This window comes from Callorhinchus milii, unplaced genomic scaffold, assembly GCF_018977255.1.
Source record: "Callorhinchus milii isolate IMCB2004 unplaced genomic scaffold, IMCB_Cmil_1.0 Scaffold25, whole genome shotgun sequence".
NCBI lineage: Eukaryota > Metazoa > Chordata > Chondrichthyes > Chimaeriformes > Callorhinchidae > Callorhinchus > Callorhinchus milii.
The window spans coordinates 1,067,885-1,079,629 of record NW_024704766.1 but is presented as its reverse complement, the minus strand read 5'-3'; the positions used below and the strand labels follow the sequence as shown (position 1 = coordinate 1,079,629).

The 11,745-nt window shown below is 43.8% G+C and overlaps 1 long non-coding RNA gene across 1 annotated transcript; it reads right to left on the bottom strand.

Annotated features, from left to right (window-relative positions):
• Window positions 1–6,046: 6,046 nt before the first annotated feature.
• LOC103180273 lies at window positions 6,047–11,519 on the bottom strand. Its single transcript, XR_488078.1, has 3 exons — window positions 11,350–11,519; window positions 6,502–6,570; window positions 6,047–6,413 (listed from the first exon to the last, which is right to left on the bottom strand). It is a non-coding gene; the product is annotated as an uncharacterized LOC103180273 (long non-coding RNA).
• Window positions 11,520–11,745: the final 226 nt, after the last annotated feature.

Here is an 11,745-nt window from a genome sequence, read left to right as displayed (position 1 = left end):
ATTATTATCTTCTGAAGGCACTACCATACTGGGATACTGTTACACGGCACCTTGCCCAAGTGGAATTTCTTGAGTCGGAACAACAACTTGGATTTATATAGCGCCCTCCACGCCGGACAGCGTCTCAGAGCGCTTCACAATTTAGGATCCCGGGGCCAAGCCCAGGGGGAGGGGGGGGGAAGGTGACCAAAGGCGCGGTCGAAAAGAAAGGTCTTCAGGCGAGACCTGAAAATAGGAAGAGAGGGAGTGAGGCGAAGGGAGTGAGGAAGGCAGTTCCAGAGCCTCGGGGTATAGCGGCTGAAGGCACGGCCGCCGAGGGTGGAGTGGAGGACTCGGGGGATGAGGAGGAGGCCAGACCCGGAGGAACGAAGGCAACGGGTACTGTTTTGAGGAGAGAGGTCGGAGAGGTCGGGGGGTGCAGAGGAGTGCAGGGACTTGAATACAAGGGTGAGGATCTTGAAATCGATCCTCTCTGGGATAGGCAGCCGGTGCAGTCTGGCCAGGACTGGGGGCATCGGGGAGTGGGGTTTGGGTGTGGGGGTAGGGGAGGGCCAGGACTGGGGGGATCGGGGAGTGGGGTTTGGGTGTGGGGGTAGGGGAGGGCCAGGACTGGGGGGATCGGGGAGCGCAGTTTGGTGCGGGTGAGAATGTGGGCGGCAGAGTTTCGAATGATTTGGATTTTATGGATGGTAGTGGAGGGGAGACCAGCGAGAAGGGCGTTAGAGTAGTCCAGCCGATAGGTGACAAAGGCATGGACCAGAGTTTCAGCGACTTTTGGGCAGAGGTATTGGCAGAGACGGGCGATGCGTCGGAGTTGGAAGAAAGTGGTGCTGGTGAGGGACCGGATGTGGGGGTCGAACCTGACGCCTGGGTTACGTGTGGAACCTAGGCAGTGATTTTTTTAAAATGTTGGAGGTGTCACAGCCATGCCTGACCTGTCATCACCTTGGTTCCTGGGCACCTCTATGCAGAAAAGTTAATCACTTAGTCACCAACCGATACAGACATCTTGCATCAGGTCAAATTGTCCATCAAACAATTATCGCTAGCATAGTCTAGAATGAAAAGATATATCTAGCTAGAGGTTTATGTTGGTCAGTCTGGTAGCAGTGCAACTGGCCTATATATGGCCACCTGACTTAATTTTCTATCTGGTCATTCTGAATCTTTCATTTCCCTCACACACCTGATATTGCGGTTCAGGTGTATTCATAAGCTTCATTTCACTTCATTTCGCCCACAAAATATAGTCAATTCAAATTACAGTACATTCTGTGAAGTGCTTTGAGACAAATCGAAGACGTGATAAGGCGCTATATCAAATGCAAGGATTATTATTACATTGTTAAGCTTCTCGTCTACATGCCTCTCTGCAAATTAAAAACAATAAATACAACTTTCCTTGAAGTACAATCATTGTGTTGTTTAATTTCACCGTCAATCCTCAAATACACCACACATGGAATTGTCACTGGCTTAACAATGGAGAAGGGGGGGATAGTGGGCGGTCTGTCGTGGGATTCATTAAGAGTAACTGATAAGGAATCCTACCATTAACATGTCACGGACAATTGTTGGGAACTTTGTGATTTAATTCCAGTGCTTCAGAGCAGAAATCTTGAGTGTGCCATGGTTTTCTCACAGAGTGCCTCTCTTCTGTGACTGACTTTCCATGTCCCAGATTCTTGCTTTCTCTGTGTCTCTATTTCTCACTCTCTTTTTCTCTCTCTCTCTCTCTCTCTCTGGGTCTTTGACACTTTCACAGTCTCAATCTCTGCTGTGAGAATATGGAATGCACTGCCCAAGAAGGGTACAGATGCAGAATCAAATGGGATTATTTAATAATAATAATAATCTTTGCATTTGATACAGCGCTTTTCACGTCTTCTAGACGGCTCAAAGCGCTTCACAGAATATGTTGTAAAGTGAATTGACTGTATATTTGTGGGCAAAACGCGGCAGCCAATTGCGCACAGCAATGTCCCACAAATAGCCGTGGATTGAAAATGACCAATTTATTATTGTTTTTGGTTTTGGAGGATTATTATTAGGCTCTGTGTGGAGTAAGGAAACTTGCCCAAGGTTTCGCCCTCTGCCTGGAATTGAACTCAGGTCTCTCACTTGCAGAGCGAGTGCTCTAACACTGAGCTACAGGACTCCACATAAAGGGAGATAGATACATCAGAAGCAAGGAATATGGATATAAATTTATAGTAGAAAAAGCTTGCTAAACTAAATGTTCCTCTGTTCCTAATAGTCCCAAATTGTTCCTGCACTAATTAATGATGTTGAACTTTTTTGAAACAGCTAGAAATAATTTTACAACGAGTTGCAGCAAGACATCAGTTTATATGAGTCGGTGAAGAGTTAAATACATTCAGTGGATGGCTAAGCACTGCAAAGAGGAATGCCAAGGAAGGTCCTAGCTAGGATTCTTTGTCCTCTGCCTTTCTCTGTCCATAGAAATTCATGGAGTGTGCCTCTAATTCCTCCTGTCATTGACAGCAGCAAGAATTTACGCAGACTTTCATCTTCATTGGCCTCAGTCCAAAACCATTACCCTCTCAGGGGCAGTTAGAAGCACTTCGATAGGGTAAACAGTGCCTCACATTTCCCCTAGAGGAAGGCAATTCCCAACTCGGAACCAGAGCAATGACCAGAGCGATTGGCTTTTTGCAGCGTTCCATCTATCAGCGAGGCGTCTGCTGCCAGCTTTTCTCCTTGGGCCTGGTTACCAAATTCATGCCCAGCTGAGCCCTGTCCCAAGAGGCTGTCCTGCACCTTGAGCTTGAGTCCCCAGAGTGAGCGATGATCAGGTGCTGGAAAGACAGCAGACACTGGAGTAATTCTCTATTATCTCTCATCACACACACGCACGCGGACACATAGAATGCTTAACAGACTTTACATTACACAGTCCCTCATTAGTTTGATATGTAATGGGCGCATCTTAATGAGGGAATATGTACTACCAAAACAGCTGATCTTCTTACTAATGACTAACAGAATGGCTGTCAGTTCAAGGGTGAAAGGAAGATGTCACTGAATGTGACCAATGCTAATTTCTCCAAAAGTCTTAGTGACCAAACCTGATTTTCCACTTTGTATCATCGATGCCACATCTGCTCAGGTCACTGATATATTTGTGTGATGAACACATAAAATTTACCAAACAGATGGAACTTTGGTTTTAACGTAGGTATTTGTTTGTTCTCTTGTCTACTTGAACAAAGGTCATTTCCACCCCTCAATTTTCCCCCATCTTCTAGAAATGAGTCATAGGAACAGGATTAGGTCATTCAGACCCTCAAGCCCATACTGGGACTGAAGATACTGTTCTTTGGGTACCAGTAGCCCTCTGGTATCTTACACAACTGGCAAATTCTCCTTGAGTCAGCGTAAAGATGCAGTCAGTGATTTAAATGAGGTAGAGGAAAGGGAACGATTACAGATAGGGCCTGATGCCGTGTCCAACTGTTCAACACATTGTACTTTCAAGAAGTAGAATAGGGAGGATAATGGGCAGTAATCAGTCTGGGAGTTGATATAGCGCCTTTAACACTGAAACATCTCAAAACACTGAAACATCTCAAAGCATCTCAGGCAAATCCTGTCAAGAACAGTGATGGTGTATTTGTAGGCAGATGTGGCAGCTAATTTGCACCCAGCGCTCCTGATGTTGGTCATGCACCGGTGCTGTCCGTAAGCGACTGTACTTCAGGTGTGAGGTTTGACACACTGTGGACGGATATTTGACCGTGGTTGAAGGGAGTTAATCACAGGAAAACTCAATCCTATCCTCTCCCAACATTAAACACAGCTTTTGCGTGTGATTTGGGGGTTGGTCGGGGGGACACTCTGGTTTGCAATCAAGTGGAGGACACCCCAGCTGATTTACACCTCAGGCATTTATTTACTGAGATCAGCCAACTCGAAACTTTCAGTTGTTTCGGTTTTATGGACACTATATCAACTACAGGAATCAAACCCAGATCTTCCTGTACAGATCTGTTCAGCTCAGTTTCGCAATGAACAAAGACTCACCAACTGAGCCACTGCTGAAAGCCAAAGCAATTCACTTAATAGATCCTTAAATGGATATACAATGTACGCGAACAAATTAATCAATAAGGCTTCAATTCTCAATCGCTTCTTACTGCTGTCTGCTCATAGCTTTAATTACTGGTACATTATCCTTGTGGACAATGCTCATGGATTATTAACTGGAAGTTTAATTAGGATGAATGACCGGATCGCACCAACCTTCCACAATCTTTGTCATTTAGACCTTTTAAAGAGATCATCAGAAAGCTGCTACCTTGTAGAGACTACATTAAAAGGTTGTTTATTTTGATGTGCTCGACAAGACCAACTCTGTGAAAGATGGGTGCTGACCCTTTCCTGCCAGTTCTGATGCATTAACGTGACACGCTTTGTCTCAGAGAGCTGCTGTACGGACAGTGTTGAGCTGAGTGTGATACATATAAGAATAATCCTTGCATTTGAAATCACGCCTTATCACATCGTTGAGACGTCTCAAAGTGCTTCATTGTAAAATGAATTGACTGTCTTTTTGGGGTGAAACAGGGCAGCCAATTGCGCACAGCAATTGTCCCACAAACAGCCATAAGTCGTGTGACCAATTCTATGTATTTATTTATTTGTTTGTTTGTTTATTTTCATTTGAAAAGATCAGCCACCGAAGCAATGGGGGTAAAATTAAACAGACGATTAGAAAGATTCCACAACCCAGTCCGTAGCTTTTCCTTTCCACTTGAACTTTGCTTTCACATAAAAGTAATGTTGGGGTCAGTTTAGCAATACATTTGACAGAGTATCCCCTGGATGTGCTGGAGGTGAATCCCTCACCTAATTCTCAATGCTGATATCAGTACTTATTAGAAGGGAAATTTAATCAAATGACTTTAGGAGAGGAGGAGCAAGGAGGGAAATTAACAGTGAAAGTTATTAAGAAGACCCAGAACTTCCTTTGGATTTGTTGAGTAGACAAAAAACATAGGTCATTTGCATACAAAAAGAGAGGAAGGTGCAGCAGCAGCAGATTAAAGGCTGAATCTCACCTCTGCAAATGCTAATCTCTCGAGATGTTCATTTAAATGGGTCCGCTTAACATTTCATTATGCAATAAGTGCTCATGTGCAAATGTCACTGCTCCTGCCCTTGCAGAGTGAGCACTCCCACACCTCACCTGAGATACTGCACTAGTGGAAAAACCTTTGAAGAGACAGACAATGTCTAGTTTATTGCCAACTAAACCGGATAGAGGCTTCATATTTCATTTACACAGCGGTGGAGGCAATGGTTGAAGTCGATGGGAAACTTACACCATAAACTTTGTCACGCTATGGCATGTGACTTCTGAGTGACAGGGAGGACAGGTGAGAGATCTGGACACCAAGCAATGACGACATCAAAGGCACAGGTGACAAAATCAAGATGGGTATCAGCAGTAACCAGACTATGTCCTTCCTTCACAGTAAGTCAACTGTTTTGCCCATCTCCATACAAAGCTTCGAGCAACGAGCAAAGGAATCGTGTTTTACCATTGCATGTGTGTGTGTGTGTGCGCGTGTGCTTTTATAATTTTTATTTACTTTTGAAAATCAGGCAGACCCACAAGACAGAGTTAACGAGCAGCTGTGTGGCTCACCTACCAAGTTAAGGCCGTGGCTTTAAAATAAGGTACGTAACAGGGGCATAATTTTGAATTTAATCGGCCTTCAAAAGTCAAAAGAATCCACCAGGATTCAAAACCAGATCCATCTAGAGCCTGGACCCCTTGTGGGAAAATGAATGTAACTAGACTTCAAGTGAGGACTGGATTGCCCTGAGCTGCAATGGTCCCTGTGGTCAGTTGGCTATCGACACTCACTGGTCAAGCGCACCAGCCAACAGTGTTCCTGTGAACAGAAGTCACAGTGTAAGTAATGAGTAGAATACTTGCTCCATTCACACAGGACAGTGGCTTTTGCTATTTTTTTGAAAATAAACCTGGAGCATTCTGAATCAATTACCTCAGGAGGTGTAGCATATGTAAGCCCTCTTAAAGCCATAGCGCCACTCATTAGGGGATTTCTGGACAGACTCGGGTTGTCAGATCCGAAGGACCATCTGTTTGCCTGTTGGCCTCCCCTTCTCTCTGCGCCTTTGCCCATCTGGTAGGGTGTGGCAACTCTGCCAAGGTTAAAGCAGACTCCTCTTTGCAATGCTCTGGTTTCCTTTGAGTGTTGTTTCTCTATGGTCCATTCCTTGAATGCACCTGTGCTTGTCATTCCCCCAGCTTCTCTCTCTCACTCTCTTTCTCTCCGACTCACTCGTTCTCCACCAACCGCTCAGCTTTCCAAACACCATCAAGAATAGTCTTCAGATCTGCAATGTTGAGCTCGTAAGAACTGATCAGAAACAAAAATTAGTAAATAATAATAATACTAACAATAATCCTTGCATTTGATATAGCGCCTTATCACGTCATTGAAATACCTCAAAAGTGCTTCACAGAATATTCTGTTCACGTCTCTCCAGCTCACTTGTTCTCCACAGACTTTTTAGCTGTAACAAAGGAACATTCCCTTATGGATCCAGACATGATCTTGTGAAGCACACAGACAGTTTCAGCAGGCAAAACCTACACAAAATGTGGAACTGGCCAACTTTGTTCAGTACATCCCCACTGATCTGAAGATTACACTTGTATTACATCAGGTAATGCAGGTATAAGTGCTGGCACAGAGATAGCTTCATTTCTTTAACTTGCGTCTCAACAACAAGAACAACAAATAACATTGAAATAGCGTCATTCGTGTCGGAAGGACGTCCCGAGGTGCAGGACAATGAAGGGACCTTAACAGTCTTGATGTCCTGCTTGAGGTGGCAAAGGAAGGTTGGCATTCATAAGGTTAACATGGCAAAGAAAGGGAATGAATGCCTGAAGTGTGGAAGGAGCGAGGCGAATGCTTAGAGAGTGGACTTCTGCCCAGCTGGTCCCACATTCCCCCTGGGACAGACCCATCGATCAGGCCTGCAGCTCTGTAGTTAGGTCTCTGAGGGCCATTGTGATGTCTACCCGGCAAGTACATCTGTGTCTCCGTATCACTCAACATCATTAATCAAACTACAACAGATACCAGCCTCAGAGAATGCACATTATCACCTCTGTTTTCCGTCTGTTTTAATTATTCTCTCAGTTGGAAGCCAACGCAAACACACACAGAAGCCAGCCCATTGTCAGCAGCTCAGCATGAGGCTCTTATGGCCTCAGGTCATGACCTGGCCAAACTGACAGAGACATCTTCTGACCTTTTTTTTAATCTGTCCGCTTCACAAGTCCATGTGGTTCTGTCATGGTCAATTGTGGTATCCCGTAGAGTAGTGGTTAGAGCGCTCGCCTCACAAGCGAGAGGACCTGGGTTTGATTCCCAGACATGCCAAAACCTTAGGAAAGTTTCCTTACTCCACACACGTGCCTCTGTTTACCTAGCAGTAAGTAGGAACCCGGTTGTTAGTCGATTGACGGATCAAAAAAATAATAATTTGATCACTCAATCCACCCACGAGTGTTTGTGGGACGCTGTTTTGCACAATTGGCTGCCGTGTTTCGCCCGCAAAATATACATTCAGTTCACTTTACAGTATATTCCGCAAAGCGCTTTGAGACGTGTCGAAGACAGGTTAAGGCGCTACATCAAATGCAAGGATTATTATTATCATTATTATTATTAATACGCATTTCACAGGACCCAGAATTGGCGAGAATGTTTGTCCTTACAGTAGGTGGATGTTTGGCTAAGTTTACACCATATGGTCAGCAGTGTAGCTGACGGTAGCCAAATATGCATTTAGCAAAGATGTCTTCGGTAATGTAAATCATGTTGGGGGCCTCTCTCCCAACTGCTTAGAGGAGCTTCTTGTTATAAATACGCAGCTGTAATCATATTGGGCACATTCCCTTGTTCTTCTAGAGTTAAGGCAAGTGACAGACAGGCACTTGCTCTGAAGAGGGCTCTTCTTGGGAGAGAGAGAGCGCATGCCTGACTTAACAAGAGTAAACTGTGGGGAAAAAGAAGAGTGTGGTAATGATCCCATGTATATACACAGGAGTTCTTTTCAATCATAAGTGGTTTCTTTCCCCAGTGAAACAGTCGCCTGGCAATCTGCGAGACCCATGGACTAACAGAAGTCATGCCGCCTGCGATAACTATATTATCTCTTGCCAACATACGTTGCCAAAAGACATCACGTATATTTCGGAGTAAATGTCATTGGCTTCATTAAGACCCTCAGAGTAAGTAGGTTTCCGCTCTGCCACTGTTTGTCTGATGGAAATATTTGCCACTTTTAAACCCATCTATCACCAATCATGTTTGTTTTATATTTTGCAATGTGATTTAACTTTTTAATGTAATAATCCCTTTAAATAATAATTTGGTCACTCAATCCACGGCTGCTTGTGGGACGCTGCTGTGTGCCATTGGCTGCCGCGTTTCGCCCACATAATACATTCAATTCACTTTACAAAATATTATCTGTGAAGCGCTTTGAGAAGGCTCTCAATGAAGTGATAAGGCGCTGTATTAAATGAGAGGATTATTATTATTTGGCACAGAGAGATAACATTGATAATTTGAGGGAGATGCAGCCAATGCAAGTTATGTATTTGATTAATTCTCAGGGATAAAATGAGACTTGCCAAATTGTGGCCCGGTATAATTTTAACCAATTGTGTGTGTGCTGATACCACACTGCAGGGTTTCTGGAGGCACTGTTTAACCTAGACCTCTCCTGAGGACAGCATCTGAGACTGCGGTTACACACCACAGGCCTTCGAACCCACACACTGAAGCTGAATAGAGTCATCTGCAGACATTTGACAGAATAATTGATAAGAGTTATTAATTGATTCCCCACCATCCGAAGCAGTTGACACAAGAATACTTTAGAAGACTTTAATAATTAATTCACTTTGCACAGAGGAGAGTTATCATTCATTGAATCATTGAACCAAAAGTCAGGAATTAGAGATGCCCCACCATAAGACTGTTAACTATCGGATACAAAGATTACTGTAATATCATTGCTAATAATCCTTGTATTTCATAGTCTTATACATCGCTTCACAAAGCACATTGTAGAGTTAAAGTGTAGCGACTGTTTTTTTTTGTTCGCTCGCAATTGGGCTGCCGCGTTTCACCCACAAAATCCACGGTCAATCCATTTTGCAATGTATTCTGTGATGCACTTTGAAACGTCTCAACAAAGTGATAAGGCGCTGTATCAAATGCAAGAATGATAGAATTATTGACTTGTTGGTGCTGTATCTAAAGTAAGGGATTGGACTGGATTCCAAGTAACCACTGGATAATTTGTGTTTGGGAGGAGCAGGAAACTAAGGGATGAATCCGGTTGTTAATCGATTGGCAGATCGGTTTTCCGGGGGTAATAATTCCTCCAACCTTCAAAAAAAAATACTTTGGTCACTCGATCCACGACTGTTTGTGGGACGCTGCTGTATGCAATTGGCTGCCAAGTTTTGCCCACAAAATACATAGTCAATCCACTTGACAGTATATTCTGCTAAGCGTTTTGAGACGCCTCAGTGATAGGCGCTGTATCAAATGCAAGGATTATTATTATTATTATTATTCCTTCTCAAATCCAAGATTTACCCTTCCCACTCACAGCCACACAGAACGGATTCTGATATCAGAAATGTGCAATTGTGGAATTTTGAAAGCATCAAAAGTGCTGCGGAATAAATACATTCTTCAGCGCATTCCATGTTCTAAAACTTCGCTTCTTTACACTTTTCCTGTTAAGAAATCTGTTCAGGATTACCGCAAACTAGACCCCGCTTATATGTTTCACCTTCAAGCGGGTAAGGTCAAATGAATCGAAACTTCAAAAAAAAAATCTGAAAATATTATTATTTATTATACCTTTTTACGAAGCGGAGGCCAGGGGAAGGAAGAAAGTTGTTTGGAAAATCACTCAATAGAAAAGGTATCAAAATCCGCCTTAACCGATGCATGACTAAAGCCTAAGTCCCCTCTAATCAGAATTCGCTTCCACGCAGCAAATAAAAAGGCTTTGCGACGCTTATCTCTGTTTCTGCTTGGCACAAAGGTGACGGGGAGCCAGTCACACTGGGAGCTCTGTAACTCCACATCACAGTTAATCTATTCAGTCGCCTGAAGCATCCGTGATTTGGAATGTGCCGCGATCATGATAATCCATGTAATTAGAATTGTACAATTAGATATCTGATTGCTCTCTTTCTCATTCGCATGATAGGAAGAATTGTTAATGACATCTGCCCTCCCACACACTGCAGCTCCATTTCATTTCATATCATTACCCCTCAGGCTACAAGTAATTAAACTTTCATTGTACCTTTAGTGTACAGCAGCTTGTCTCGTGCTCAGCCCCACTTCCCTCTGCTCTGTGGAAAGAAAACTACTTTCCTCGCCATATCGTTTCATCTTTCCTCGCTGAATAAACAACCCTAAGAACGGAATTCAAATCCCTCTGAAATCTGGCAATCGGACCTGGATTCCAAAGGAGGAGTTTTTCATTGCTTTGAAAGGAAATCTCATTTATTTTGTGGTGGACACTCACACACAAGCGCACATTTGCACATATATACATAATAATAATCCTTGCATTTGATATAGCGCCTTATCACATCGTCGAGACGTCTCAAAGCGCTTCTCAGAATATACTGCAAAGTGGACTGACTCTACATTTTGTGGCCGAAACGCGGCAGCCCAAATTGCGCACAGCAGCGTCCCACAAACGGTCATTGACCACATGTTTTTTTTTGAAGGGATTATTATCCCGGGAAAAGCGTTCCCCCAATCGACCAACAACTGGGTTCCTACTTACTGCTGGGTAAACAGAGGCGTGCGGAGTAAGGAAACTTGCCCAACGTTTCACCCTGCCCGGGAACCGATTCCAGGTCCTCTCGCTTGCGAGGCGAGTGCTCTAACCAGTATGCTATAGGACTCCACAAACACAGATTCATTATATATGCACATACATAAGCAAACACACATACACGGACATAAACAAACCCATATGCACATAAATATCATTGTACCTTTTGCTCCCTGAGATATCAGTGCTGAATATACTTGATCCAGCAGGGGTCATAACTCTGACCACTTGGTCCAGCCTTTCCAGGTCAACCACAGCCCAGGTATGGAGAAAAGGCTTCTTTTACACTATCCCTACAAAACATCTCCTTCAGACCTGAAGTGAGCACGGCTACACATTCGTGACTTTCCATACTAAACAGCAAGTATCTTTGTGATTTCTCTCACTGATGTCACTTACTTTGAATTGGTTTGAGGTGACGGCAGTCTGGTTCAGTTGGCAGCACTCCCTTGGTCAGAACGCAGTGGATTTAAGTTCCAAATTGGGACTTGTTGCCCATTGTTTTAAGATGGCATTCCTGTGTAGTATTGGGGGAGTGTTTTATTGTCAGAGGTGCAATCCTTCGAATGAAATATTAAACTGAGACACTATTGGAAAAGCGGAGGGATGTTTCTTCTGGTGTCCTGGCCAACAATCCCTCTGTGTGAATTCGTCATTCACTCCATGGTTATTTGTGGGAAACTTGTGGGTGAAGTCAATGCTTGTGTTTGCCCACAAATACAGTCACTACACTTGACAGCAGCTACCTGTGAAACAAATTGAGATGTTTGACGTTAAAGGCGCTGTGTCAAAAGC